This window comes from Canis lupus, chromosome 3 (assembly GCF_003254725.2).
Source record: "Canis lupus dingo isolate Sandy chromosome 3, ASM325472v2, whole genome shotgun sequence".
Lineage (NCBI taxonomy): Eukaryota > Metazoa > Chordata > Mammalia > Carnivora > Canidae > Canis > Canis lupus.
Genome location: NC_064245.1, coordinates 9638053 through 9662624, shown reverse-complemented (window position 1 = coordinate 9662624; position 24572 = coordinate 9638053). Strand labels below are relative to the sequence as shown.

General features: G+C 34.4%; 1 protein-coding gene across 1 annotated transcript in view; it reads right to left on the bottom strand.

The window, feature by feature from the left end:
- The window catches only part of ST8SIA4 (ST8 alpha-N-acetyl-neuraminide alpha-2,8-sialyltransferase 4), a 93223-nt gene that overhangs the window by 23737 nt on the left and 44914 nt on the right, over positions 1-24572 (bottom strand).

Genomic DNA, 24572 nt, shown 5'->3' with positions numbered 1-24572 from the left:
GCCTCAATTGTTCTCATCTCTAAAGAGATTTATAAAATCTATTTTTTATGAGGATTACACGAGAAGATAAATGTTCAATCAATGGAGTCATCGGCATTGTTACTTCATTTCCTCCACACAGAGACACACAGATCCCTGGCGTATTTGCTCATCTCCAACCAGCTACAGCACACTTACTTGTCCTTCATTCTCCAGTGTTTCTGCTCTACCACTTAACCTTCCCCTGGAGTGGGAATCCGGTTCTTAGCTAGATCAAGTGCTCCTAGATGAATAGGTTCTGGTCATCTCTGAGGGAGCCCCAAACAAATAATTTTATTTTTAAAGTTCTTCTCATCTGACTCTTGATTTGACTTTTCTATAATTTGTTTTTGTCTTGGAGTAGGGGATGGATGGGCGACATAGAAATCGAGACATGATAGGAATCTATATATGCAAGTGAAATATATTTGAGCCTCTTGGAATCTGGAACCATAACTTTGTTTAAAATATTGATTCTGGCAAAGATTTAGAATTTATCTATGAGTTCTAAACAATCTGTTTTCATTTAAACACTATTTATCTTTGTCTAAGTAGATGCTGAATATCAATAACAAAGACTTCATATTTGGATAAGTTAAATGCATTGTGTTCATTTATACTTAAAGCAAGAGCTTTGATATGAATCAGTCTATGCTTCAGACTTTATCTTTTTTTCTTTACTTTCTTTCTTTCTTTCTTTTTGCTTAACTCTACAGGGACTGATTTTTCCTTTTGGGGCTCTGTCGGGGCACCACAGGCTTTGCAATTACACCTAAAATGCAGTACTGCATATCTGGGACATATGCCTGAGGGAAGCCTTCCCAATTCTTAAAAAATATTGAGGATATTTCAGTATCACAGATGTTTCCTTATTGAAGATATTTCAGTATCACAGATGTTTGATTTTCAAACATGCTTTGGACCACAGCAACTGTAATAATAAGAAGAAAGATTTGCTATTCTCATCAGTGAAGTGAAGGAAATTGTTCTTATTTTCCAAGTATGACTCTCCTTCAGTTAGTAAAGGTTAGTACACTAACAGGCATTGCAGCATCCTAAAAATTCAGTATACCCTTAGCTAGCTCCCACATCTTTCTATTTCCTTCTCTTTTTGCTTTTATCAGCCTGCTTTACATCATCATTAATCTGCACACAGTTGAACAAATTAGCGTCAAAAATGTTATTGTTTCCAGTTACCCAACAGAATACTAATTTTAAATAAGTATGGCTCCTATCTTGTCACTTCTTGCTCACAAGCCTCTGATTGTCCACTTCCAAAAGAATAAAGTTCCTTGCTACGTCATTCAAGGCTTTCTAGAATCTTACACAGTCGTCAGATAACTCTCTCACTGTGTTTACTCATTTCTCTATTTTTCTACTATCATGATTTTGTTCATCCTCTACTCCAAGGGTCAAACAAGTTTCACGTACCCTGTACTCTACACCACCTTCCATTAGGGAAATCTAATCCACTCTTCAGGATGAGTACTTTTAATGAAAAATCTCATGATTTACCCTGATGAAAGTAAATTTTCCCTTTATAGCACATCATTGTATTCATTCATACTGTATTTATTTAGATGTAGCCACTAAGCTATGAATCCAAAGGTGAATAAGGTAAACTCTTGCCCCTCATATCATTCAGATGTCTGCTCCGTTGTATATGTCTTAGGTCTTATATACTCTTATTGGCTAATATATCACCTGGTAGGCAAAAATTGAGAACCTATGGGGGGTAGAGATTAAACTAATTGAGCTTTATGTCCCTGGATCCTAGCCGAGAGCTTTGCATGTAGAGGAAGACAACAAATCTTTGTCAAAGTCAAGTGTCATGGAATTCTGATACATGATAAATGACAAGTCTTTTTGGTGATTCATAGTATTTCAACTATTATAAGTCTGGGTTTTTTTGTTTGCTTTTTGTTTTTAAAGATTTTATTTATTTATTCATGAGAGACACAGAGAGAGACAGAAAGAGAGAGAGAGAGAGAGAGAGGCAGAGACACAGGCAGAGGGAGAAGTAGGCTCCATGCAGGGAGCCCGATACGGGACTTGATCCCAGGACTTCAAGATCACGCCTTGGGCCGAAGGCAGGCGCTCAACTACTGAACCACCCAGGCATCCCTGTAAGTCTGGTTTTATTGGGCTCCAAAAGGAATGCCTAATATAATAAATTAAAATTTTACTTTAATGCATGTCCACTATAAAATGTGGTATGGAATTAAGAGGAAGAGTACAGATTATGGAATCAAGTTCCCTGGCTTTGATTCTGGCTTCAGTTTTTACCAGTTGTGTAGACTTGAGCACGTTACTTAACCAGTTACTTCCTCAGTTTTCTCATATGGAAAATGGAAGTAATAATGGAACTAACTCTTAGCACTGCTTACCTAGTGAAAATCACTTGTAATAATGATTGCTACGTAGAGTTATGTGAGTGTCAGCTAATAATATATAACGAAAAGATTGCAAAAAGGCATCTTTCTTTATATATGCCATTTTCTGTGCCGGAAACACTTCCTCCCTATTCCTGGCATGAACTAAAACATCAATTTTTTCAGAAAGTCTTTTCCTTTAATCAATTTCCAATTGTCACTTCTAGAGGAAACACTCCACCCCCCAAAAAAACATATACACACAGTATTGCTTTCCTTCCATCAGTGGACTTGTAATATCATACTATAATTCTCTGGTGCTGATATAAACATCCAGATTGAGGTGAGAATTGTGTTTCTTTAATCCAAATTTGCACCTGGACCTACCAAAGTACCTGGCGCATAGCATATGTTCAATACAAATTGAGTAAAAATGAAAGAATTATAGCAAACTGAAGTTTAGGAAATCATATTAACCATCTGAGTACTCATATAATAAAGGAGATACCTATAAAACACAACCTAAATATACATGCATATATAATGTATCTGTGTATGTACAATTGAGGTCTGTTATTTTATTTATTTTTTAATAGAATTAAATAAAAAGAATGATAAAATATGAAATTTTAGTGACAAAAGGAACAGTTTCTAGTTTGTGGGGTATGGAAAGAAAGTAGAACAGCTTAGGACTTAGCACTTCTTAAAACTTTACTTGGATATTAAATTCAGTAACTTAATGGTTCTCTATCTCACATTAAAAAAGATGTTCTGGGATGCCTGGGTGGCTAAGTGGTTGAGCACCTGCTTGCTGCTCAGGTCATGATCCTGGGCTCCTGGGATCCAGGGATCCAGTCCCTCATCAGGCTCCCTGGAGGGTTCCTGCCTCTCCCTCAGCCTATGTCTCTGCTTCTCTCTCTAGTCTCTCATGAGTAAATAAAATCTTTTTTAAAAAAGGGTGTCCCTATTGGTGACAATGCCTGTAATGGTATCTAATGGGGACATGGTTGCTGGAAAAGATTATTGTGTGACTTATTTTAATTAGATGGTTTTGAATTTCTGAATGCTTAAAAGGGATTTTTCCTGCCTTTTTAAATTTAATTGAATTTTGTATTTTGTTCTCATCTCAAGTTGTCACTCTTAATGAAATTGACTCATCAATTTGTTTTCAATTTGTTTTCAAAGCCATAAGACAAGAGAGAAAAGGGAAGAAGCCTTCCTATTCATTTTCTTGCATTTATAGCTATAGCACTTTTACATCCCAGACATGACACAAATTTGGTCTTTTCAATTCGTACACGAAGTTCTTAATCCAAATTCTGAAGAGACCCGTAGGTTCAGCTCTTTTCACAACTGGCTATTTCATTAACTCAACAAAGTGACATTTCTCTCTTAGTTATGTGGTTTAACAATAAATATATTTAGTCTTTGTCTCCAGGGCCTGGCACTGAGCTCCTAAAACCCTTGGAGTTTCCTGAGTGATAGGAGTGTCTTCTGTTATTCATTAAGAGTCCCTTTCACTTACACCTGAGTTTATACTAATGTGGTGACTTTATGTGGGCAAAGGAGGTGGTGGTTAAAAATGCCAATCATTAGAGGGGAGATCTTTGATCCCCACCTCTGACCTCCAGAAAGGTGAGATGACTGGAGATTGGGTTATAAAAACTCTTGAGTAAGGAAAGGTTGGTGTACACACCAAGACGCTGGAAGCTCCTAGCCATGTCCTTTTTCTCATGCTCCCACCTCAATCATACCTTGTCATATGTATCCCTTCCCCTTGGCATATCCTGAGTTAGATCCCTTAGGATAAACTGGTAATAGAAAGTAAAGCGCTTCCCTGAGTTGCGTGAGTTCTAATAAAATATGAAACTTGAGGAAGAGGTTGTGGGAACCCTGGATTTATAGTCAGTCTGTGAGACATACAGGTGGCTGGGGACCTGGGATTATGTCTGAAGTGGAGGTGGGCATATGGGACTGAGCCCTTTAACTTGTAGAATCTCATGCTAGCTCCAGGTAGATTGTGTCAAAATTGAAGTGTTGAACAACCAGCTGGAGTCCAGAAAATTGAAGGATGGTTGTTGGTATCAGAATACACTCCAGAGATGACCATGTGGGGAGTCAGTCAATTGTTTATGGAAATGTTAGATATTCCGACAGCCAAGTATGATATGCTATTTTAAAAGATATATTTTTTTAAATGTAACCAAGTTATGTGGGAAAATGCACAGGAAAATACCTGGGGAAAAGCATTAATTTTCTTAAATCACTTTTTTTTTCTCAGTCCAACAAATGTGGCCGCCTGAAATTGGAATACATACAGAGTTATTGAAAATAAACATTAGATAATTTGCTTTATGAAGTATTGAGATTACTGGTAGTTGAAAGAAGTTTCATATTCATTCTATACCAAATTTCTCATTAGAATTATACTCGTCACTCATGAAGAGTTTAAAATGAAGTTTAAAATGGAAGAAGTTGTTATGGATATTGTATTTGCCAACTAGTATTTCAGAAATAACATAGTAAACTAAAGGCAATAGAGATTTACCAACAACTGCTATAGAGCTGATATATCTTCCAGGTTTGGAATGGAGGATGCATCAGATATGTTCATCCATTATTAATATTCACCAATGGAAAAATAAACATCAGTTGACTTCAAACCAAATTGAGAGAAAGCAGTAAAGAGGAAAATAAAGTCCAACAGCTGGAGTAGATTAATTTCTGATATTGGGGTAAGGCCTAAGATGGAATCACTGGGTCTGCTATTGGTTTTTCTAGCCAAAGTTTGTATTTATTTCAATATATTTTATTAGGAGCAATCACTGTTAATTTAAATAAACCAGCAGAAAGGTGGGGGGTGGCATTGCCTAGAGGCGGAATGCCTGGAGAGAGAAATGAGCTTTTCTTAATTACTCAAATTTTTCAGTGATGCACTAATTAGTGCTAAGGCTTGCTGAGTACCTACAGTGTGCCAGGCCCTGTTCTATAAGCTTTACAATAATCCAATGATCTTTTCAGCAGCTCTGAGAGGTAATAAGTGCCTTTTAATAACTTCATTTTATGGGTTAGAAACCTGAACCATTGTGAAAATAAAGAATTGGCCCAAAGTCAGTGTTTGGGAGCCTTGGAACTGGGAAACATTCTTCCTCCAGAGAATGTGCCCTAAAAATTAAGTTGCACTGAATCTCAGTAATGCTGTTGATTTGGTCATGCCATTTTTGGTTGGCATTACATTAATTTCAAATCCCAAAATTACTAAAAAGTAAAATGTGAACAAGTATGAAACTCCAATACTCCATTTTATAATTTTCTTATTATTCTGAGATGAGCTATTAATTATGTTACATTAATTAAAAAAAGATATAGAAACACTCTAAAATCTAATAAAGAAGGTTGACATGCTTTTCTCAATTAAATATATGGTACCCTTTACTGAACGTCACCTGGGATTAAAAAACTTCTAGTTTTCCATGGCAAATGTTAAATCCCATGTTGACTTCCACCTGTCAAATCAAAGCTAATAGTTCCATATATTTGAAGGGACAAATAGTTTTTGGAAATAAAAACTAATTTAGTCAACTTGAATTACTCATAATTAGAAAAACAAAAACCTCTAGAAAAGCATTTTATCATCTACAGATTCTATTTTTACCTAGATTTGGCAGAAATAATGCTGATCCTTGAAAAGAATAAAATCCATCAGAGAAAGCTGCTCTGTGCTAACATTTAAATGAAATACTTTGGAGACTTACTTTCCAATTCCAGGTGAAAATACTCCCATGCCAGTGATTATCACTATTGACTTTACTCATAGGCGCTCTAAAGAAGTCTAGGGAATTTTCTCATTAGTGCCAAAACACACACAGAGGCACACACACACACACACACACACACACCATAAAGCTGAGGGAAATATGAAACTATTCTGATTATTAGCTCTGCTTTTCACTTGCAAAATCTGAGTCATCCTAAGTGCCTGAGGTGTCTTGGAGAGTCAGTGTTGAATTGGTCTACAAAAAACAAAGGAAAAAAAAAAAAAAGACAAATGACAGACAATAGCTAGCTAGCTATGTAAACAGGTTGCTAGCAATCTGGCTAGGTGGATTCCTGCAGCTTTACTTTCCCTACTGCACTTTCTCTTTAAGTTTGGGGAGAATACATTAAACAATCAGCCAATAAGTATCTTAGTCTTATGCATCTTTTTTTCTCTTAAACTCTGTCTTGTGGATAGTTTACCGCAAGCTCAAAGGCCTAACCTCTTCTTAACCGTTTAGTAAAAGAGATAATTATGTTACGGGCAGAAAAACTATAAATAATAGAGGACAAAATTCAACAACTGTTCCAAGTGATCCCCTCACCCCCCCCCACACACAGGTTCTTCTGTTTTGCTAGTCTTTTCTCAGACAATAAATAAAACAAGTAGGGGTCCCAGGTCCTGTAAGTAGCAGCAACCTTTCACTTGTATTTGAATGTTTATCCCCAAATCCTGTCTTTTCTTGCTTTCCCGAAATCAAACGTTACATTTGCCTGCTTTCTTATTGCTTCTTTCAACCAGATAAGAAAATTAATGGAAACAAATGACACAGATTCACCATCTGTAACATTTAATAATTCTGTGGCTCTGGGCAAGTCATCTTCTCGCAAGAGGGGTGAAATATTTCAGATGTAATGGTTGTAGTAGAACCACGTTTGACTTTGGGAAGGAATTTAAGAGATTTAAGAGGAAATAACCACTACTTTATTTTGCCAAAACAGCCTCTATAAAATCAGTTTTCTCACAAAATCATTCTCTTCAATTGTAAGATTAAAGATGCTAGAAAATAGAGTAATGATGAACAATGTATGATCTCAAGTGTTGTAAAAGGTCTCTAATTCTCTTTGCTGCTGAGGTACTTTTTATTATGGAATGAGGAAGAAACGATATTTCAGTTTTTTAACTTAAAACATGCCTGAAATAGATCCCTGACAGTTACAATAACATATCACAAGTGAAATGAATATTTTTCCTAAAAGTCTGAACTGCTACTTTGCACACATATATCTTTTTTTTTCTATTTAGAAATGAATTTTACTCTGTATTAATAATTCAGTTAGTTCAATAAAATACTGTATTAGAGTTCTGGAATTAGATATAGAATTAGATGTGCATTAACTGGAATAGACATGCACATATGCACAGATTTACAACCATGTTTGTATATTTGTATATCTGTATATTTTAATATATAACATATTTGTTATATAATATTTTAGTCATGTATTATCAAGTATTGAAACTTACTTGTTTTCTGTATAAAACCTCGACCAAAAATTATTTTTCTTCCTATATATTTAGTTACTATTAAGGGGAACACTATTATAATTTTGCTTTCTCAGATAAGTTACTATCATTTTTTCCTAATATCATTTGGTGTTTTTGGTTAAATAGTTAGAAAATCAGAATTTTCCAATTATGTAAATAAACAGGTTTCTTACCTGTGCGAATCAACAGCAAACTACTAAGTTTCTAGAATAAAATGGAAAAATTTATTTTTCTTGAAAAAGAGGTTTTAAGCATTTATAATAAAGAAATTGGCATATAAGAATTTTGCTGTATCGTAACTATTATTAATGAGATTAGGAGTTCTTACATTTTAGAAAAAAATGATGAATGTATAGGTCAATAAAAATAGATTTAAAGTAAATATTCATTTGTGCCAGACATCATAAAATCCAAAAGCTATTCAAAGGCATTTTAGACAGGTCAAACTCAAAAGCAGGGTAAAGAATTTGAGTAATTTTTCTGTAGTCAATAACATTCAGAGACTTCACTTTAGAGATGATTATATAAAATATCCATTATGCACGCTTATTTTGATTAGTATAGTAAGTGAAAAATATGAATTCTATAAAAGTTATTGATTTTGCTTTTATATATCACTGATGTCAGTGCATTTGCATCAGCCAATCTAAACTGCGATAATATTTACAATAAAAAGAAAATAAATGAGATAGACATTTCGGATAGAGTTGCCAATATGATAGAAAAGATTTTGTTTAATAAGCCTGTATGCTAATGCTTGATTTTCTCTGTAATATACACAAGAATCTCCTTGAATCACACATTTAGTCTGGTGAGCTGGAGCTGGCTCTTACTGATTCACAAAGGCCCTTGTTAAATCTTGAATTTTATAAGCTGGTTGACATCTCATCAGCAGCTTGAAATTGGACATGGTAGGAGTATTTACACTATGGAAATCAGCAAATGCTATAATCCAGGTTTGTTTGTTTTCCCAGGGAGCTGATTCTTAAACAGTTATTAGCCACACTGCTTGAAAAGAATCTCTATCAATGAAATACTGTGTAATTTTCTACAACTATTTCATGATCAATTCCCGAAACTAGTGAAAAAAACAGAACATTTGGTGTCAAAAGATATATGCTTGATGCCAAGTTGCTTAGGATCTTAGGATCTCATTTAACCTGCCCAAATATGCTTTAATGTCATTATTTTTAGTGAGATTCTTGATTAGAAGACATGAAAAGTCTTCTCCAGGTCTAAGACTGTCTGAATCAGTTGCCATATACATTTATACCTCATTCTCCTCCCAAAAGGTAGAATAAGAAACTAATGGTTAAGAGCTGAATGGAGCAGAAAACCAGGATGAGTGAATCAAGCTGATTGTCAGAATGGACGAGACTCAAGGGTTATATGGATTCTGAAGAACTAGATAACAATGCCTTAGACTAATGAATACAGAACAACCGGACTGTGGTTCATAGTTATCATGAAGATATAAAGGCTGCCAGAGCCTCCTATTTTTTAAAGGATCAACAAAAAAAAATGAAATTTTTTAAAAATATATTTTTAAAGGTATTATTTATTTATTCATGAGAGACACAGAGAGAGACGCAGAGACACAGGCACAGGAAGAAGCAGGGAGCCTGACATGGGACTCAATCCCCGGTTCCCAGGATCACATCCTGGGCCAAAAGTGGCGCTAAACCGCTGAGCCACCCGGGCTGCCCCCAAAAATGAAATTTCTATGTGAAAGCTGATGGTTATCAAATGTTGGCAACAAATTTCATTTTTAAATACCTGTGTTGTTAAACAAGTCAGTAGACTGGAATCAAATTGTTACTCATAAGTTTGCTACCCGTATTCTATAATCAGGAAGGGAAACAGAAATAGCAATAGGGTGTTTCTACAAGAGAAGTGAAAGAAATTAGGGATTTTAATGAAGACCAACATTATAACGTTAACGTTTAATGTTATTTATTCGTTAATAAGTGCCAAGTAAATGCTGTCAACAACATATTTTAAAAATCTACTTTGGACGGAAGTAATATCTAAATTATACTCTTCTCATTCCAGTCCAAACATTAGTGTCTGAGGGAGTCAGTAACAGGAAGTACTGGAGAAAAAGAATCTGTTAAATTAAATATTGAATTAAAAGTCAAAGTACTACATGTCATTTGGTTACATATCTATATAAGAAGGCAATTTGTTTAACCCAAACTTAAAATAAAGACTTAATATGAAGATTTGAGTCCAGGAACTCAAGTATAACTCATCAACATTGTAGTTACTTAGAATATATTCTCTGGCACTTTTCTTAGGTATATCCTTCTGCATATTTGCTTTGTAGAGGATAGTCAATATGCACAATAGAAAAAATTGTCACTAGGTAATTTCAGCAAATTGTGGAAGAGCAATATACTGACATTGTGTTGTCCACAACTAAACTTCCCAGAAAAAAATTGTTTAAGCCACCTTGACAAGGCTTTCTCTAAAAACATTATCACTTACTCCTCTACACTTTCACCACCTTAGAATATGCAAGAATTGATAGTTTGTTTTGGTACAAATTTCACTTGTTCTCTAGCCAAATATATGTTCTTTAATGTATTTCAAATTTTATTTAAAATAAAATAATCCAAATTTAGATGGCATGAGCTTCATAAATAATATGGCACGCCATCAATTTTCTAGAAGAGATCTTGATTTTGCTCTGCAGATGTCAGCTGAAAGCCTGAATAGATAAATGAACTTAAATATAATGAAATGCTCAGAGCTCAGCTATAGGATTCATGTTATCTGTTTTTTGAGCTGAAAAAAAAAAAGGAATTCTATTTTAGAATTACTTAAAAACTTGTGTCTGAAGTTAGGGTATAAATCCTTAGCTAGATAGGCAGTTTATTTAGGTGTTTCCTCTTCTTGTTTATGAAAAATAATCTTTTTATCTCTGGCCAGGAAACACAAGCCAGAAACAGCTCAAGATCTGTGATAAGTTATATAAATAGGAATGCATTCACTTTCTGAATACAATTTTGGCAAAGAATACAAGGCTATATAAATTAATAGGTATTATTATATTGAAAATAATACATCAAAAAGGAATTATAAAAACTGTCATAATAATATAAAGCTACACTCTTCTACAGAGATATTTCTGGAAAGTGAACTGCTCCTTGGAACCAGTGATTCTGGCTCTGCCACTAACTGAATATCTCATTAGATGGGACTCTGGGACTTAATACCATGCTTTGTAAAAGGAGAGGTTTAACTAGTTTATATCGAAGGTTCACTAAAATCAATATATATTAATTAGCTATGGATAATATATTTATATACTCTCTTCTCCAAGATTTTATTTAAATTCCAGCTAGTTAATATACAGCGTAATATTACTTTCAGGTGTACAATTTAGTGATCCAACACTTCCATACAACACCTGGTGTACATCACAAGCACCCTCCCTTAGTGTCTTTCACCTATTTAGCCTATCCCTCAGCTGCCTCTCCACCAACTGATGAATGGATAAGGAAGACGTGATATAATGATTATTCATATCATTTAAATATTTTCGCTACACCTAAAATTTTAAAATATTCCTGATCTTTTACTTGTGTATTTATTATGTTAGTATGGTTTTATTAGTGAGACTCAGAAAAAAAATGATGCGTGAAATAAGAATTTTCAATGATTTTCAAGTGGATGTAAGTTTTTCTAAGCAGTTATGAATTTTCTCCACACCTTTTTTTCCCCCAACATTTTCAAACATTCTCTACTCATTTTAGGGAGGATCATAGGGCTATTTTTAAAGAAATCCAAAGCAGAAGGTAGAACTTCTTGATGGACATATATAAATTACATGGTGAGCTTACATCAGGGTCGAAGATGGGGGATTTTCGAAGAAACTATGAAACTTGTCTCAATGTGTTACTGTAATGGGATCAAGCACAAGTTATGAATATGTTCCGTAATATCACCATCAAATCAGCTTGGTTAGAAAGTCCCCAATCAAGCCTAAGTGTTAAAAGGTCCAGAACATTGAGGAGGGATGTCAAATTCCCCACGCAGTTCATGAGTCACAATGCTTGGGCAATGCAAAGTTCTTTCCTAACACCAACTGCTACAAAGGAAACCTCATGCTTCCCTCAGCTCTTGACCAGTCAGGGCACTATCCTATTCAATAGTTTGATCTGTCTGGGTCTCTTTGTGGTGGATCGCCTCATTTGCCCTTGTCACATGCTTGTGCTTAGTTACTTAAGGATATAAGAAAACCAACCTCCAAAGTTTTCCTATTACATAGATGCAAAAAATAAAACAAGAATAGTTTGTCCAGTGTGTCACCCTTTTCTCTTGTAATTGCTTCTTCCTGTTTTATTCTCCAGTGAGTCCCTGCCCTCCACCTAATCTATTTGCAATCACAGTCTGTCTCTTCATTGTCATATTCAGGGTCTCACGCACAGTGAGAAATCCAAGGACTTAGTTCCTGTGCACGCCAAGTTAAATGAGAAAACCGGAATAAAGGAAATGTCAAATCCACCATATATCATGGTGGAGGAAGAAGAGAGATTCATAAATCTATTTGAACATAATTTCATTCTGTCACTTTGAATTATTTCTAAACAGGTTACTCATTTCAGTAGTTGTATAACTGTTTCCTTTTATCACCTTTAGCATGCAGAAGCATTGTTTAGATCCTGAAGCTTTTCATAAACTGGGACTCTGGTTAAAAAAATTTTTTTGAATCAAGCTGTAGATACTGGAGTCATTATATTTAGGTCTTTCAAAAAAGGACTGTTTGGCAGTAGATAACTGATACAACTTGCAAATAGGCAGAGCTGTGAATTCTTGGTTTATACTCTCAGGTGACCTTTAATTCTGCTTGGAAACTCTATTGTGCCTTTCTACTCAATGACCTCACTCACATACCCCACTCACGTATTCCAAGCATTTGCCAAATTCCTTAGGTTAACATTCCCAAGTTACCTTGTCCTGTCCTTACATAACCTCTAGATCATGTAAGTGGGGATTCCGTTACTTAAGGAAGCCCATGCTTTGTTGTCTTCTCCGGAGCCCCAGCCTAGCTCAGCCCCTGTACAAATGTTGCTGAAGGAGTGAATGTGCAGAAACACATTTATTCATTTTTGCCATGTGTGGAATTATGTGATTTAAAGTATTTTGCTCCTTCCACAAAAACTTTTTAAGTGAAAGATTCTGTAGTTGATTTTTTATTCTGTCTACTAGGCGTGCCAATGTGTATTACTACAATATTTGTATGAAACATATTCTGTGTTAATTATTTTCTGTAAAATAATCCGCTTACTAATTTTGAAACTGACAGCAATTTTGTTGTAGGCATCTGGTCTGGAGAAAAAAGAAACAGAGAAAATATTTGCCAGCTGAATAAACTACGAAATGTGTATAGCAGCACTGATTCTTCCTAGTAGTGACTTCTATTAATGTGGATCTGCTGGCGGATTGACTGCAACGCATATGGACTTTACAAAGTATCAGGGCCTTTCAATATATTTTTAAAATGATGACTATTAAGAAGCAAAAACAAAGAAAAGAGGTTTACGAAGGTGCCCACAACCTACACCAACACGGTTTCTTTAGTTATTTTAAAATGGTACTAACATTCACGTAAGACTGCACAATTTCCTCAAGAAGTACTGAAAAAATAGATTTTAATGTAAGATCAGCTTGTCACATTGGGAAAATTTTATATGTGGCTATAAAAGAATTTCTGTAGAAAGTTTGCAGAGTTCTGTTGAGAGGAATAAGATCAAGGGGATAAAATGCAAAACCATAACTTTAGCTTCAGGTAATAATTTTACTTTAAGTCAGCTCCACTGGAGGAAAGGAAAAGAAAAGAAAGTTCCTATTAAATAAAATTATCAAAAATATTAACAGTATAATATAAATCCCTTGCATTTATATTACATAAAGAATATCTAGATGTCACATGAGTGTTTTAGCTATTTAATTTTGTCCGTGTTTTTAACTGGCACAAATACCACTGTATATTTGAAACAAGGAAGCTCTATTCTGAATTCATTTATTTGGTACTAAAGCCTAATTAATTTTGGCAACTTGCTCTGAAATGTTATAAGGGCCAAGGAAACTCAATCTATGTCATTCATTCAATGGAATCTATGCAGTCCAAGTACGTAAGAATTCCGAATTCCTTTATTACACTATCACTTTGTGACTTTACTTTTTACAGAAGACAAATGGATTCTTCTACTGCTTTTATTGTCCCTGGAGTGGCATCAAAGGGCAATATTTTCTTCAAGAGCATGCTCCAACTGAGTAATGAGAGAATGGGGCGAGCAACATGAACCATACTTTCATTATGCCAACAATTTGGTGTTGACAATGAAAATGTATACTTCCCAAAACAAGACCACTTTATTCTTAGTAAAAATAAGAAATTAATGATAAGATAGCAACTGCCAGCCCATTCTCTCTCTGTAACACATTCCATTTGCCTACCCACATGGTCACTGGGTGACGGTTTAGAGGACGAAAGTGGAAGCAGGATAGGATTGAGTGACTACAACTTAGCTCTTTATATACTAGCATTTGGCTGATATTCTGTCCAGAAAAACTTAATCAGGAAACCTAGCTAAATAATCCCACTGCTGAGGTAACGAGGTCTCTGCAAACTCATGTGAAAACAAGCAAGCAGCAGGCATTTATCCAATAACAGCGCAGTGATTCGTCACCTACGATTTTTTGGTGCTGACCTTAACTGCAATGCCTAATTTTATGATCCAGCTGAATAAAGATGCAGAGTAAGGAGCAACAGGAGGCTAGAAATCAGCAGTCTTACTACACCCACATCTTTCCCACTTCTTACTGCCCAAATTTCCCAAGTCTATTCATGACTACTTCCTTTATTCCCAACAACTTATTTGCCACTAGGTAAGAATTAGCTATCAGTTATATATGCCTTACTGTTTATCTAAGTTACTTTATCTTCTCTCTCCTGAGTATGTGAAGTTTAGATGGTTATTACTGAAACTAGAGTCTGTTCAAACTATATAGAAGTAAGATCTTTTGAGGAATGAGAAAGCCTTCAAGGCACATATAAAAATTCAACCATCTAGATAGGACCCTAAATTATTGAGTAACAATGGTGTATCAGAAGGCTAAAGTTTGTGTTGTGTTGTTTTGTTTTTTTTTTGGGGGGGGGAGGGATTGACTTTGTTTTTATGTTTTTTTATTTTAATTTCAGTATAGTTATTATACAATAACATATTAGTTTCAGGTGTACAACATGCAGAAGGCTAGAGTTCTTAAGATATAATAGAACTTCTCTTTTCTTAAGATTAGGAAAATTAAGAACTGAGAAAATAGTTCAGGATTTTATCTTCATTTAGGCCCCTGGTGTGACAGCACCAGCATAACACTATTTGAAGAAAATGACTGTGAAATGAACACTGAAAAGAAGTTTAAGAATTTATAACTCATATAATGTAATTTGATTAGTTCTCAAAATAAGCTGTTAAATGCTACTTCCCACATATGTCAACAAATATATTGTGTTTAAATATAGTCTTAAGAAAACCATATTGAACCACAAGCCCTTGAAGGGAGAACACATTCATTTATTAATGCATAAAAGAAACACCATTCAGCATATTAGTGGCGGACAGAGAATAGCCCTTGGTTGTCTGGGATGCACATCGGGGAGGGCGAGCTTGCAGAATTATGGGACTGACCTCTGCAGTGTGGTTTCCCTTCCTACCACTGAATATTGGTTTTTATTAGGGTTCCATAATTTTGCTCCTTCTCTTGTCTCTCTGAATATTGTTCTTGGCTTACTTCATCTATGGATTGTAAAAATGTAAATGGCTTATTTATGAGAAGTCAATCCAAGGTATATAGCTCTGAGTGGAATCTAGAAAATAGTTTCTAGCCTGCTCCTGGACAGCATGCTTTCCAATTCTTGGTTTTTATTTAAACCCATAACTAAAATGAATTGTTAAAAGGATTTTAAAAATATCTTATAGTCAAAGTCCTTATTCTGATACAGTATACTTTTCACTCACCCAGATTTTTAAATGATTTGGGGGGAAGGCCTTTGAGAAGAGAGAAAAGGGAGAGGCGACCCTTTCCTTGATCTCTTGCCAAAAGGGATGATGGTATGCTGTCACATGAGCCTTCTAAATATGCAACAGATTCTGTCAATAACGTGCTTCCTACATGAAAATTCTAGTACCCAAGTCCCAAGTCTTTTGCCTTATTCTCTTCTCATATACTGCTGGTATCTTGGTACCAGCTGGCATTTCAAATATCTAAGCCATAATTTGGAAATTGTAGCCTGAGATTTATCATCTAATCAACCATATTAGGAGCTATAGTTAGTTGATTGACTATGATCAATCATACAGAAACACTCAATCTAAAGTATTCCCTTCAAGCTAAACCACATCTAAGTTATTCTATGGAAATAAGAAACTATAAATTTTTAAAGATTTATGGAGTAGTTGATTCAATAACCTTCCTTGGCAAACTCAGTATCTAGTCATGCTCACTGTTTAAAATTTCATTATTATAAATTTGCTTTTTATTTTAAATTCACAATTATTTTAGTGTATATAAGAAATCTCTGAATATAATAAATTCCCAGTCATCTGAACTTAAATGAGAATAGCTTTATGCAGATTAATTCAATACATAGTTTGCATATTGATCAATGTTCCTCTTTTTTTTTTTTTTTTTTCCTGAAAGGTCACAGAAACAAGGGAATTTCTAAGAGTATTTATACACTTTCTACCACTCATTACTTTCTGGAAAGTAGAAAGGCAATAAACAGCCAAAAGCATGTAATGAATATAACCTATGAAATTTATGAATTTTTCCTGTAGCTCTTAAATATAGCAGTATAAACATTTGTTCTGAATACTAAATTTCAGTCTTGGAATTTAAAAAATGAAAATCAATTTATTTTCCTGGCTAAAGTGTTTAAAATAGTCACTTTTTCTTCTAGGAAACACTATAATAAATTAATATTTTAAAAAATCACATATATACACGCAATACAGATTTTAAAAGATAATGCTCAGATAATGATTTAGAAATAACTCTAAGTTGCTAAGTCACTAAATTACGGAACTAAGGCAACTTTCTCAGGTGGCCAGGATGAATTTATAGATGTTCATTCTGGATGCCCTTAAGTGTCTCACTTCATTATTATGGTTCATTTACTTTTTAATCAGAACTTACTCTTACATTTTCATTCTAACAATACCATAGGCAGGTACAATTTGGTAAGCATTGATTTACAATTATTCAGGTACCAGGCATAAGTTGGTTCTTGATATATACTAGCTGATTAATTAATAAATTGCCGGGAAGATAAGCGATCTCTATTGAGATTGAAGCCTTCCTTATTGGCATGGTTCTCCTGTTTCCACATAAGCTAAATGGTAAATATGATTTCCTGTGGTACCCAGACTGATTAAAAAAAAAATGCTTCCTCCATCCAGCTTGAAGCCCTGCTTTTTTGATTGCTCTAAAGAACTAACCCTGAATCAGACATCAAAGTTTTTCTTTGGTACAACTTTTTCTTTTTCATAACACATTATCTACTCCTTTGCACCTGTGCCCCAGCCCCTACCATAATTAATACAGGGCTTTCATCCTTTTTTTTTAGTTATATGAAGAGACAGATAAATCAGTCTTTGCTGATTATGAGATGTACAACATAGAGAACAAAGCGAACAATAATAATGCATTCTGATTACTGTCCTATTGGAGACATAAATCTTTTGTAAAGAGAATAGAGAAAAAACATCCATCAATCTCTGAAAAAGGGATGAGAGTGAGGAATTTTGCCCAGTTGGAACTTAACTTTGAGACTTGAAGAAAGAACAGAAATGATTCAGAGGGAGAAAAGAGCAAAATCCATAACAAGGGGAGAAAAATTAGGATATGTCATTGTCACTGGGTGCCATGAAGGCTTCCTCCCTACTCAAAAGCCATCCTAGTTATCCTGCAGAACCTTTCAGTCTCAATGAGAAACAACCAAGAATTAGGAAATACGTTGGCCAAGTGCAGCTAGGCAGCTGTGCTTCCAATAGCTTACTTTTTTGAGCCACACACCTGTGAGTGATTTCTCAGATATAAAACATTTTATATGTTCACATTCCACAATGAAATATAAATGATAGGAGCTGCTAGGAAATAATACTGTGACACAAGGGTAACTGGATTATGATTTCAGAAAACACTGCAGCACCAGAAGGGTAAGTATCAGCATCTCCAGCAAGGGAAGAAATATTCCATCATGGAAATATCATGAGGTTTAAAATAACTATTCTGAAGTAGTTTAGCTACCCAAAAACATTAAACAAAGATGTATGTTTTTTTAAAAGAAATATTACGGCTGTGTTGCTCATTGATCAAAATAGAAACCATTTGGAAATGTTTTTGGCATGCACCCAAATTTAAAACAAGTAAGCCATTTTCAGAAAAAATTTGGATTGAATGTCATGATCTTCACAGTTGTTTCTTTTTAATTACTTTCCCTTGTGGAACTTTAAATTTGTCCAATATTCCAAATTAGTCCATTTAAATAACAGTGATGAACTCATATTTCCTGAGAATGGTCTATTTCAGTCTCTACTTTTGTTGGAGACTCTACTGGGAGTGGAAAATACAGGTCCCGTTATGGAATTACTAAGTCATGGGAACAAATGGCACAGCATAGGGAATATAGTCAATGATACTGGTAATAGTACTGGATGGTGACAGGTGGGAGCTAAACTTGGGAGCATCACATAATGTAGAGAGAAGTAGAATCACTATGTGGTACATGGAAACTAACATAACACTATTGACTATATTCAAATAAAAACATTAAGGCAAAAAAAAATCATACACTATAACAAGGCAACTACTGTGTACTTCTTTTCTTTCAATAAAAATGTATACTTTGGGGTGCCTAGGTGGCCCAGTTGGTTAAGCATCTGACTCTTGATTTTGGCTTAGGTCAAGATCTCAGGGTCATGATATCCAGCCTTCACTTTGGGCTCCACACTGTGAGTGCAGGGCCTGCTTGTCCCTCTCCATCCCCTTCTGTCTCTCCCCCTCTACCTCCCCATACTTCTCTCTTTCTCTAAAATAAATAAAAATAAATAAGATAGAGTTGACTAATGAAAAATTTAGAACAGAATGACAATCATACAGATAAGAGGTGAGCTAGAGATGTCATTTGATTTGATTTCTGCAAATCAATTTCTGTATTATTTCTACATTTAAACCTTGAGCTAGGAATTATGACCCTGATCATTAAATTGTGAATGAAGTACCCACAGTCTGCTAATTTAGGGGTTACCTGCCCAAGAAAAACATCAATGATTCATCAAAACCCTGAGAAACTTAAGAGGGTATATTAAGTGATACCCGATTATTATACATCATTTTTACTTAATGACAAAAAGGAAGAAGTATACTGCTCATGAAATATGCAGATTAATTGAAAATACCATCTTATATTCTGAATAAGAGGAAATAATTCAAAAGTTTTTTAGTCACTGACAGGAATAGTGCAAAAGAAAGCTATCTTCCCAAACTAGATGAAATTACTAAGAATAAATTCAAGATAGCACAATAAATACCAACGAAATAAGTATAAAGTGGGAAACTTTTGCTATATATCAAGCATGGCAAAACCACACCAATTTTTGAAAATCTCAAGTAATGACAAGTTGAACATGAATCAACATGTATTATCATTATAAGCAAAGCCAGTGTATTATCAGCACTGTGTTTGACATGAAAAATGTCCAGCAAAGCAACTTCCGTGGAATACAATTTGTATATCATATACTATATACTAATTTTTAATAGTGTATTATATTTTATATTACATATTTTGTAAGTGATGATCAAAAATAAATGAAACATTTTATTTAGGTTAAGAGAAGACATTTCTGAGGATGTTTGTAAAAATTAAGCACTAACGTGTATCACGGTGCTTTGAATATTTACTGGAGTAAGAACAATTGAAACACAAAACTAGTGACACGCAGCACCTAAAAGAATCTAAATGATTATTTATGTCAATACCCCCATTTTAAAAGATACACATTGAAGCCAGAAGGATGTTAACAGTCTTATCCATGGACGGGATTAAAATTTTTCTTTGACCTTCTTTGTATATTCAACTCCCTAAATAATTCTTGAAAATTCTTAAGCCAGTGTTCTCAGTTCAGATCAACGTAGAAATAAGTTTTAAAGAGAACAAGAACATTTTCTCAGAACCTGCAAAATACATCTGTGAGCCCTAATTTGAGAAACACTGCTGCAAGTCATGGGGTATACCAACCATTTCAAATTAAAACTTCCAAGCAAATTTAAAGCAGTCATGTAGTCAATGTTCCTCAAACTTGTACATTTCTTTTGTGGTTGTTAAATTATCCTTTAAATAAGAAATATTTGGAATATTTGTCAAATATAAGGGTAGCATATATATAAATTATCCTTTAAATAAGAAATATTTGGAATATTTGTCAAATATAAGGGTAGCATATATATTCTCCACTAAAAGATAAAGAACAAAAGTCATAACTAGAACTCAAAAAATTTTGAAAATCTACATGAATTGAACATATCCTTCTCTTAAAAATCATTTTGGGTAGGATGTTTACAAAATTGTTGGATAACTTTAGAATTATCAACACACAGAACATTACATACTTTTGTTAATCTCAATAATGAGCAGCAAATCCTTAATATAAGTGTTCATATTGATTAATACAAAGTATCTGTTTATCAATTTAATGATAGGAGAGTTCCTGTTGGATGAATATTGATATTAAGACAAATAATCAGGGTGCAGTGACAAAATAGGACACATTATTTTTGTTATAGTAGAATCCTTCTGCCTCTGCTCCTCCCTCCCTTCCTCCACCCATGTTCATGAATGTACTCTCTCTCTTAAATAAATAAATAAATAAATAAAATCTTCTAAAAAAACATTTTTATATGTCTTATATAGTAATTTAAAATAGTATAAAAATAAAATGGTATAAATAGCATCTTAAACTATACCATTGGGTTAAATGTTTGTTTCAGGATAGTGTAGGCTGTCCTTGATAATTTTATTATAAATGTAAAAGATTCTTGACTTTTTTTATATCTTGTAGTCACATTTTTAAAGTTTCAAACTGCCCCCTTTCATTCTTAAAGTCTTATGAAAATTGTTCAATTTTTCACAAGGAAAATTACAAAATAATAATAAAAATATATAATAATGTGTAGCTTTTGAAGAAATGCCAAAGGAAAACCTGCAACCCCAAACCAGCTGAATACATTCACGTAGTCTCCTAAATTTGTAAATATATCTTTTATTTGTCCCCATTAGATTACCCTTTCGTTATTTTGTAAGATTGTATTAAAATTAGAGTCCGGCTATATTGTTTTCCTCACATTTTATTTAATAAGGCTTGGGAAGAATGACCATTCATTAAAACATAATCTAAGTCTCTTTGAGTTTTATGACTGATGGTTATGTTTTTAGAGCTTAAAAAAAAGCCCTACAATTAAATAGATGTTTAAAGTTAGTAACCCATCATCATTTTCAGAGGGGGAAAAAGTTTAAATAATGAAGCCTGACAATATGAAAACTATCTAAATGACTCTCTTTGTGTTCAAGAACCTTTTGCTTTACAAATCATTTAGACTTTCTACTTGTAATTGTAGTACTTGTAAGGCCCTTCACATTTTAACACAGTGATTATGCGCAGTAAACTGCTTGGACTAGGTGCTCTAAACTATTAGAGACAAAACACTCCAGTAATCAACAGAGGCTATGAAATTCTCTACACTATTTTCCTGAATTTTTATTAACCACAGTGTTTCAGAGAGATGTAAAACAGTTACTTAAAGAACAGACCTTCGGGGAGTTTGCTCTTGCTTTCATATCATGTGAATCTCTGTATCATCAGCATTCACACTTCCTTATTTTCCTTCAGAGTTTCAGTAGCTTTGTAGGGCACAAACATTATGTTGAAATGCTATGTTGCATGCATTAATATGTTGATTTCATTAATCCCTTGAGTGAAATTACTTTTCACATACACCATGTGTACAAATTTCCAACGTATTTGAAAGGTGAAAGGCAACTCTGAAACTACTTTTATAACTTGGGTCACAGTTTTTAGAATTCAATGTACTTGTCCCTTGAGGGGGAGAATGTAGATATATGAGGAGTAAAGTAACAAGGTAAGTTCCTCCTGGAGAATTCAAAATAAGTCTTGGTAAAAACACCTAAAGCACAGTTCATCAAAACATATATACCATTAACTTCACCAGTGGTCAGAAGCTTGTTTTGCCTTGTTACTCTTTGGAATAAAATGCTTAGGAATTAAGTGAAGTAATTTATAATGGTTATAGAAAAGTGGCTAAGACAAAACATAAAAGGAGAGTATTGATGAACTAATTGTTAAAAAAAAAACTCTGCTTTTTCCTTATTTAGAAAAATCTGTAAAAGACCTGAATTCACAGTTGTTAATCATGTACAACTCTATCTGTATTCTAATTTATTGAACATGCTCCATTTCAACAATTCCTCTTATTTTGTGTTTTGACATTGATAATGAATGGAGAAATATAGAAAACAGAATTTAGGGAACAAAAGTACTAGCTCCAACACCTATATGGAGAGGCAAAAGACCAGAATAGTCAACAGAATATTGATGAGGAAGACAAAATTTAGAAGACTGATATTTCCTGATTCAAGACTTACTGTAAAGCTAGCATCATCAGGACAGCATGATGTTGGTGATGAACAGACAAATAGATCAAGAGAACAGGTCAAGAGCCCAGAAATATATCCACACAAATACAGTCAACTAATGTTTGAGAAAGAAGCAGAGGTAATATAATGGAGTAAAGATAGTCTTTTTTTTTTTTTTTTTTTTTTTTTTTTAATATTCTCCTCGTGCTATCTTGCACTGGAGGTTGCTGGGAGAACCCAGGCTGCATGTGCTGAAACCTCTGCTGTGTGCCCCACAGGTGTCCCAGAGATATTGTTTTCAACAGATGGTGCTAGAACAATTAGACAATCACATATTAAGAAAAGAAACTAGACGTAGATCTTAAACCTGTCACAAAAATTAACATGGATGATAGATTTAAATGTGAAATGTAAATCTATAAAAATCTTAAGAAGATAACATAGAGGAAAATCTAGATAACTTTGGGTTTAGCAATGACTTTCTAGATGTACCACCAAAAGCATGACCCATGAAAGAAATCATTGATAAGCTGGACTTCATTAAAAAATAATAATAATAACTCATGCTCTACAAAAGAGTCTGTCAAGAAAATGAGAGGACAAGCCACAGACTGGAAGCAAATATTTGCAAAAGACATACCTGATAAAGGAGTTCTAATCAAAATATACAAAAACCTCTTAAAGCTCATCAGTAAGAAAACCAACAGCCTGACTAAAAAGTGGGCCAAACACCTCAATGCGCTTGTCATTGGAGAAGACATAAAGATGGCAGATACTCATATTAAAAGATACCTTCCATCATATGTCATCAGAGAAGTGCAAACTAAAAAAGCAATGAAATTATCACTACTTAACTATCAGAATGGCTGAAATCCAGGACTGAAAGCACCAAATGGAGAGGATGTGGAGCAACAAAAACTCTTCTTCATCACTGCCGAGAACATAAAATGGTACAACCACTTTGGAAGACAGTTTGGCAACTTCTTGTAAAACTCAACATACTCCTAACATAAGATCCAGCAATCGTGCTCCTTGGTATTTACCCAGATGAGTTGAAAACTAAGGCCACCCCAAAAACCCGCACAAAGCTGTACATCACAGCTTTACTCATCATTGCCAAAAATTGGAAGCAACAGGTGAGTGAACAAATAAACTGGCACAGGCCGACAATGGAATATTCTTCGGCACTAAAAAGAATGAGCTGTCAAGCAACGGAAAGACATGGAGGAAGTGCTGAGTGCAAGAGGCCAATCTGAAAAGACTACGTGCTGTACGATTCCTACCACGTGACATTCGAGAAAAGGCAAACAATAGAGGCGGTAAACAAACAGTTCTTGCCATGAATTAGTGGGGAGGTACTGATGACAGGCCGACCACAGAGGACTTTTAGGAAAGCAAAACTACGCTGCATGATACTGTAATGGTGACTCCCTGTTATCATGCATCTACCAAAACCCACAGAATGTGCAAACCCAGCATGAACTGTAAACTATGGATTTTGGGTGATAAAGCCGGTCAGTGTCAGCTCATCAGCTGTAGCCAACGTCCAGCTCTGGTGCAAGATCTTGATGATGGGACTCTGCACACCTGGGGGCAGGGAATGTGTGGGAAGCCTCTGTGCCTCCCTCTCAATTTTGCTGTGATCCTAAAACTGCTCTAAAAAACTGTCTATTAAAAATCGTACTAAATCAGAGCAATCTTAAATTTTATCAGTTTTTCCTATAATCAATGAGTACTTACTTCAAAATATTTGTTTTGGAATCTTAATAAGCTCTCACTGGAGTGTGTATGTATATGTGCATAGGTGTGTGTCAGAGTGTGTGGGTATAGAACCAGACAATAAGATAGAGCGTTATCTCTAGAATCTTCTCACACTCAAATGATATTCAGCATTAACACATCCAGACAATAAGTTGTGTTCTTAGGACAGTGATTTATAAAGTTACCCTGTTAAAAATACATTTTCTTTCCTTCAGAGTCAAATTGTGATTACTAGGAATCTTTGTAACTAAAAGAAAAAAAAAAAACTACTTATCCTCCAAATGAATATATTTTATCTTACTTTGTTGAAGCTTCATGTCAAACATGAAAAGAATGAATGCTGAATAACCATGATCTAATTATAAGAATGCAATTTAATTGTGTACAGAAAACC